At 35.8% G+C, this 6,464-nt stretch overlaps 1 long non-coding RNA gene across 1 annotated transcript; it reads right to left on the reverse strand.

The window, feature by feature from the left end:
- Window positions 1–2,339: 2,339 nt before the first annotated feature.
- LOC139715228 (uncharacterized) lies at window positions 2,340–3,422 on the reverse strand. The gene is made up of 3 exons (XR_011709807.1): window positions 3,255–3,422; window positions 2,663–2,755; window positions 2,340–2,412 (listed from the first exon to the last, which is right to left on the reverse strand). It is a non-coding gene; the product is annotated as an uncharacterized lncRNA (long non-coding RNA).
- Window positions 3,423–6,464: the final 3,042 nt, after the last annotated feature.

The following is a 6,464-nucleotide window of genomic DNA, read 5'->3' on the forward strand; positions in this document are numbered from 1 at the left end:
AAAAAGTGCATTTTATTTCGCTTTCCATGCCCACTTATGGTGCCAAAAAAATGCAAGTGTTTTATATCAATGCAAGGCTTAGGAAATGGGCAATGTGATTCAGTGAAAAAATGAATTTTCATAATGCCCGACTTTTGCCTGAAACCGTTGTCGCCGGTCACAATTATACACGCAAATGTGTCCGTGCGTCACAAAACAAAACAAAAAGTCCTACCCTTTATTGATTTGATTTGAATTGTTTTATTTCCGTATTCAATCTGACATGAGGAGTGTTGAAAAATAAAAGTGAAACTGCTGAGTCAAGTCCACTTGGATTTTGTCATATATGTCTGAAAGAGCTCTTCGTCCGTTAAAGTATTATAAGAAAGTTTTGGATCAACAATATATATATATTTTTTTTTATTGAAAAGTTTGATCAGGTGTGTCGTAGAACACCCATTGCATTTAATAAAAATGCACACTTTCCACTTTAACCTCTGATAACTTTTAAAAGTATAATTCTACAGCTTTAAAAGTTTGCATCGCCCATAGTCCTATTATATATTATGTAGATATATAGATATTTATATAGATATATACTAAAAGAAATTAGACTGAGGTGGACGTTGCTCTCGATCTTGAGTGTCCCTTATATATATATATATATATATATATGAATAAAAGGGAGACTCATGATCGAACGCAACGTCCGCCTCAGTCTAATTTCTTTCAGTATACATCTGTATATATATATATATATATATATATATATATATATACGTACATACATACATATACAATTGGTTAAGGTATCGACTTCAGGGAAAGAACGTGGAAACACGGTATTCAGTATGAAACCGTAAAATGATGAATTCTTCATGAACTGCACACATCACTCATGCCAGAGAAACGTAAAAACCTACAGTAAAAGTGACTTCATGACATGACAAACAACAACAACAACAACAACAACAACATAAAGATTAAGGGTTTTATCATTGATTATTTATTACAATATTATTGTTCAAGTTTGTTACATACTATGATATCGTTAAATAGGATTAAGATAGAAAATATTGTGATTTTGCTGTTTTATGCTCAATTGTATTCCAGTTGCCATTTAACGTTTTGTTGCAAATATCAGTTGTCGTTACAGAATACAATATCAAGCTGCAAAAATAAAAGAATAAAAAGGAGAGCATATGTGAATGTGCACCTCAAAACTAACATAAAGTCGCACACACTGATTTCGCGTGAGGACTGAAAATAAGTGAAATGGGTCAACCTAGCCGAACTTGACTTTTTCATATTTTCTGAAAGAGTGGGTCTTCTTTTACATTATGCTAAAATTTGGTGTCATAAAACGGGCAGGAAAGTGTGTTTTTTAGCAGTTTATCTCGAACATTTTTTGGTAGAATAGTGTGATTATGTGTGTTTTTAGAATCCCTTTTTCATTTCTGAAAAACCTTGTCCACACTCTTCACTTTCAACTCTAATAACTTTTGAAAGGGTAGTGCTACTGCTTTAAAAGTTGGCATTAATTATGGACAGAATGTGTACATGAGGCATGCTTAATTTCAGTTTAATCTGATAATCCCTTCATTGTTGTTACTCTGGTGGTTTACTTCCTGTTTTTTGTCCCATTCATCACACAGCCAGCACGGTTTGCTAAAGATTAAGCGCTTGAATAGACACTGTACTTCAGAGCCTCTTTTCTCAGTTCACACTTTTCCTGAGTTTGTGCTTTCTTTCCAATATTTAGATAGGTTAAGTCCATTTGATTTAAGTTATACATCATTTTAAAGCTTAAAGTCTGCTCTTTGAGAATATGGTCTTAACTAAAAATTCGTGCGACTTTTTGTTTGTTTTTCAGGTGCAGGTTCACATATGATGAAGGGTAACATATTTGTTTCCCTTTTCTTTCCCAATTCTTCAGGTTTTTGTTGTTGTTTTTTTATGTGGGGGCATATTTCCATTTTTATTTTTGTTAAAAACAAAAATGAATAAACGCTGCCTTCTATAGTTATTCCACGTTTATGTGCATCAAAAATAACAGACACCAAAAATGCAATATTGATATTTGACTTTCTTTGCGCAAAAGGTTTATTTTATAGCGTAATGTTTAAAATCTTATCTAACATTTTTTTTTCCGGTCTCTGTGTCTGTTATGGTTTTGCCAACGTTCGTTTTTTGATTTTGGTTTGTCTGTTTTTAAAACAGTTCTGTGTAAAAAAGAAAGAAAAAAAATGTTATTAAGCTTGTGGGATCCCAAGAGTGATTTTTAATCATTCAAAATACATTTCCAAGCTTTGAAAAAGTGGAAATTGTACTGTTGTTTTTTTAACTCACCATAGATATCCCTTTTACATCCTGAATGTTTGGTAGATTGAGTTGAAAGAGTATCTGTTGATACTGCCGTTTCCGTGGAGTGACCTATTGATTGAAAGAAAAAAGCATTACGTTAAACGTAAGAACTGAAAAAGAAATGATATCGAACTTTTAAAGTAGACAGTAATATTATCATATGGTTCCGGCCACCCTGGAAACCAACTTTGTATATACCCATAAATGAACATAATTTATGTAAATGCGTTCTTCATTCAATCCTCTTCATTGAACAACAAGGGTACGTAGAAAACGAAGGAAATGTGTATAATGTACGCCTATTCTTCATGAGACTTACCGTACATCATATCTGGGTGCCCTGTTTTTAGAGGAATGTGTGTTGACGCAGTCTCTACGGGCGCTTCTATTGAAGAAGTTCCCTTCCGGATTCCTTTAAAAAAGTAGTTGAAGGTAAGATAACTTATAAGTATGATATTTCGTTCACATATTAAAGGGCATCTTGCTATAAAAATCATCTGTGTTAATATCACACAAAGGTATGGTCATTCATTTATGATACTGCCATTTCGACACTTCGTTGCAGACAATGTTCTTATAACTATTGATTATTGGTGATCAGTTTTTTTTCCTTAATCCCACACTATACTAAGATTCGTTACTAAGAAATGTTGTAATTCTAAAATTGAATTAGGTTCAACAAGAACAACAAAAAATGATTCCGAAGAATTGATACTCCGAAATAAATCAGGATTCGTGATTCTGTAACTGAAAGTGTTGCTCAAACGAAGATTACGTGGTCTGACTTAAAGCTGTGATTGACAGGAGGAGTCAAAATCAATAGCAACTTTTTTTTTCCATTACTTGGGCGGCAACGGCAAATAACTCAGGGAAGTTCTTTTATGTCAACGAAAAGAAAAACATTGTCATACCTTTCGCGTAAACGTATACTTGTGTTGAGTTATAGTATTGGACGTCGAGTCCGTATCCCGTGGCGTAACACGTGTAGAGCATCTCATCTCCGAGTGTGGCATTTTTTATAATAAGGGAAAAGTCGTCTGTAATGTCGAACATTCCGGCCCCATACCCCTGACCACTCCTTACAACCGGTTTGCTGTAGAGATGAAGCTTTGCCAACACATATCCTGGAGGATCAGCGGCCCTGGACCACCTAACAATAGCTACATTCCTATTCACTTTGCATGGTAGTACGCCTCTCTCTCCTTCTGTCAATTCAACGGACTCGTAAGTAAGAACGTTACCCCTTGATACGCCAAGATCCGTACCTGAGAGAGAGAGAGAGAGAGAGAGAGAGAGAGAGAGAAACAGAGAGAGAGAGAGAGAGACAGAGAGAGAGACAGAGAGAGATATACAGACAGAAAGAGAGGGAGAGAGAAGATAGATGACATAAAGTTCTAAATACTCCTGAGCAAGACATCATAATATTTTACGAGTAGTACCAACATTGTCATAAAATTAACATTTTTCTTTTCATATTTTACCGTACAACAACAACAACAGCAACACAATGAAATGTAAGCATATACCTAACATGAACGTATAAACGAATTTTTTACCATTTACAAATTAACTCTTAACGTGCCATGGTCGCCGAACGGCGACCTTAGTCCTGACGTGCCATGGTCGCCGATCGGCGACAAAGAAGAGCGCGAAAAACATTGATCATTTAAGTTCTTGTGGTACCATTATTTGTACACCAAGAAACTGACAATGATATGTACTGGTAGCTGACTAGTATAGCCATCGTTTCCACTAAAAATATGAGAATGCTTACATTAGAAAATTTTGAGTAAATATGTGATTTTTCGGCTAGATGTATTTTTTTCGCGTCGGGAAAATCCGCAGCGAGCGCACCCTCTGCGAGATGTGTATAGATGAAAAGTCTCATTGGTAAACCACGCGTGTGTATGCTATTGAATCTGCGTGTATTGTCTATGCGGTTCCACTTGTATTGTTCCGCTTGGATGCTGTCCGGTGGGAAGCTGCTTTGATTTTGTCCCTCAAAGAGGGTCAGCTTTCGTTCGTCGGTCAAGTCTTTCATCCTTTTGTTTTGGTGAACTTCACTAATCGCCCCACGCTAGCGTACAAAAGAAGAAACGCTTTTGTTCTTGTCTATGCACGTGTGGAATGAACGGAAAGTAGACCTGTAAACTATGCCGCTTGGTACCACACGTAGTTCCTAGTTTGTTTTTGGCGTGATCATCTTCTCCTAGTTCGAAGCGAATTGAAATTCAAAGTACAAAATATAGAGCGTAAAAGATGAACATTATTTTACTTAGTTCAGTTTCAAAATTGTAGGCAGCGTTCGCAAATCGCGAAGAGAGCTGTTGTTTTGAGCGACTAAATGCAAATAGTACAAATACAAATCAACACTGCTTTTGACCCAAAACCGATTTTTTTTTTCTTCTCAAACTTACGAAAGTGACTGGAAATAAACCTACCTGGTATTCTCTGTGATTGTGGCGCCAACTGACTGTATTGGTTTTATTCCACGGATATGATAGTACATTATAGCGCCTGATTCTCTGTATGTGACGTTGTGCACGTGAAAAGCAGTCAAACTATGTTGTTTTTATGTACTAGTATTTGTGTTTGTGCTTGTGTCCACCGTTGCATTTTTTTTTTCTGTTAGGGTTTTTCTTCAATTGGTCTTCATACTGTACGTTTTTCGGCGTGCCTTCTCTCTTATTATGTTGCTTCTTTCATTCCCTATACATTTTGAAGAAAACCATTTTTCACTCATTGTGCATGTCTCCGTATCCGTATAATTTGTCATTGTGCTGCCGTATTTTGGAGGATGTTTTGGTTCTTGTAGCTTTCCGGCTATAAATAGCGTGTAAATATAACCTTGGCTATGGGAACAGCAAATGTCTCTAACTACGTACTCTCGAATTAGCGACCACAATCGTTGCGAACGTCAAGAATATATATTTTATTTCATTTGGCCAAAAAACAAAACAAAAACAAAACAAGCAAAAAAGTACCATCGACAGTGGATTGGTGTATCATAGAAATTGCTTACTCAACCACGCAAAAGGATCAATAATTATTTATCATTTCATGATGAAAAAATCGAAGCAGTATTGTTTATCGTTTATCGCCAAGCGATGATGCAGACACAATCCCTACAGCACAGGCTCGATAAAGTAGAACATATTCGATCAGTAATTCGTAGACAGCCTATATCAAATTCGCAAACGGGTTTTCTTGTTTGATTTTGATTTCAACTGTTTAGAAAGCTCGAAACCTAAAATTTGATAGGTTTCCAAACATTCATCGCTCAGTGAGACACCGACGTATTTATATTATTTGTTGAGCTTTGCTTATCGTTTCATTCCTACCATTTATCATAGAGACATATTATTTTCCCCGAGTCGCAGGTGAAGAGGAAAATGTTCAAACTCAAGCAAATCGTTCAAAATTATTATTACGTAGAACTTTAGATGAGAGAGAGATAGAGAGAGCATGACCAACGCAAAATAACGTCAAACTATTTACAGCCAAAGTGTGTGAAACTTTTGATCTTATTTATTATCCACTGTTCCTGTAGAAGTGAATGTGGTGTTCTCTGTGGTCTGAAATAGCATCTTCGAAGTATTCTCGTTTTGTGCCGCCTTAATGGCGATTGCTTTTCACCTGCATTGCGTGTGAATGCATACATACAAAAGTTGTACATGTATTACTAAATGTTTCAGCGTTAGTTGCCTTTCGTCATTTCGATTTACAAGCAAGGCCGTACTACTAGTATCTGTCAAGTCATTGTAGGCCTTTGATGTATAACAAAAGTACAAGGATCATTCCATTGCACTGTAATCAAAATGAGTTTCGAGTCAGAATCGTACAATTGTTCATTTGGACCATAATTTGCCTCGTTGCAATACATGTATCTTGGACTGCTTTTAGAGAAAGCAAAGGAATACTTCAGTACTGATTGCCTACACTGAAAGAATTTTATACTATTTGGTTGTTATAATTGTTTTTTGCATATGTCTTTATTTGAAATGTTCTCCTCTTTCTTACATGTATGTATCAATTCAGAAATATACCATGCTGTATATCCTTACTGAGATCAAGATATGTGAAATAATGTTGTACCTGACCAAAAAGAAAATACATAAAAA

The sequence above is a fragment of the Diadema antillarum genome, unplaced genomic scaffold (assembly GCF_040938485.1).
Source record: "Diadema antillarum isolate AM-2024a unplaced genomic scaffold, OU_Dant_1.0 seq00003181_RagTag, whole genome shotgun sequence".
Lineage (NCBI taxonomy): Eukaryota > Metazoa > Echinodermata > Echinoidea > Diadematoida > Diadematidae > Diadema > Diadema antillarum.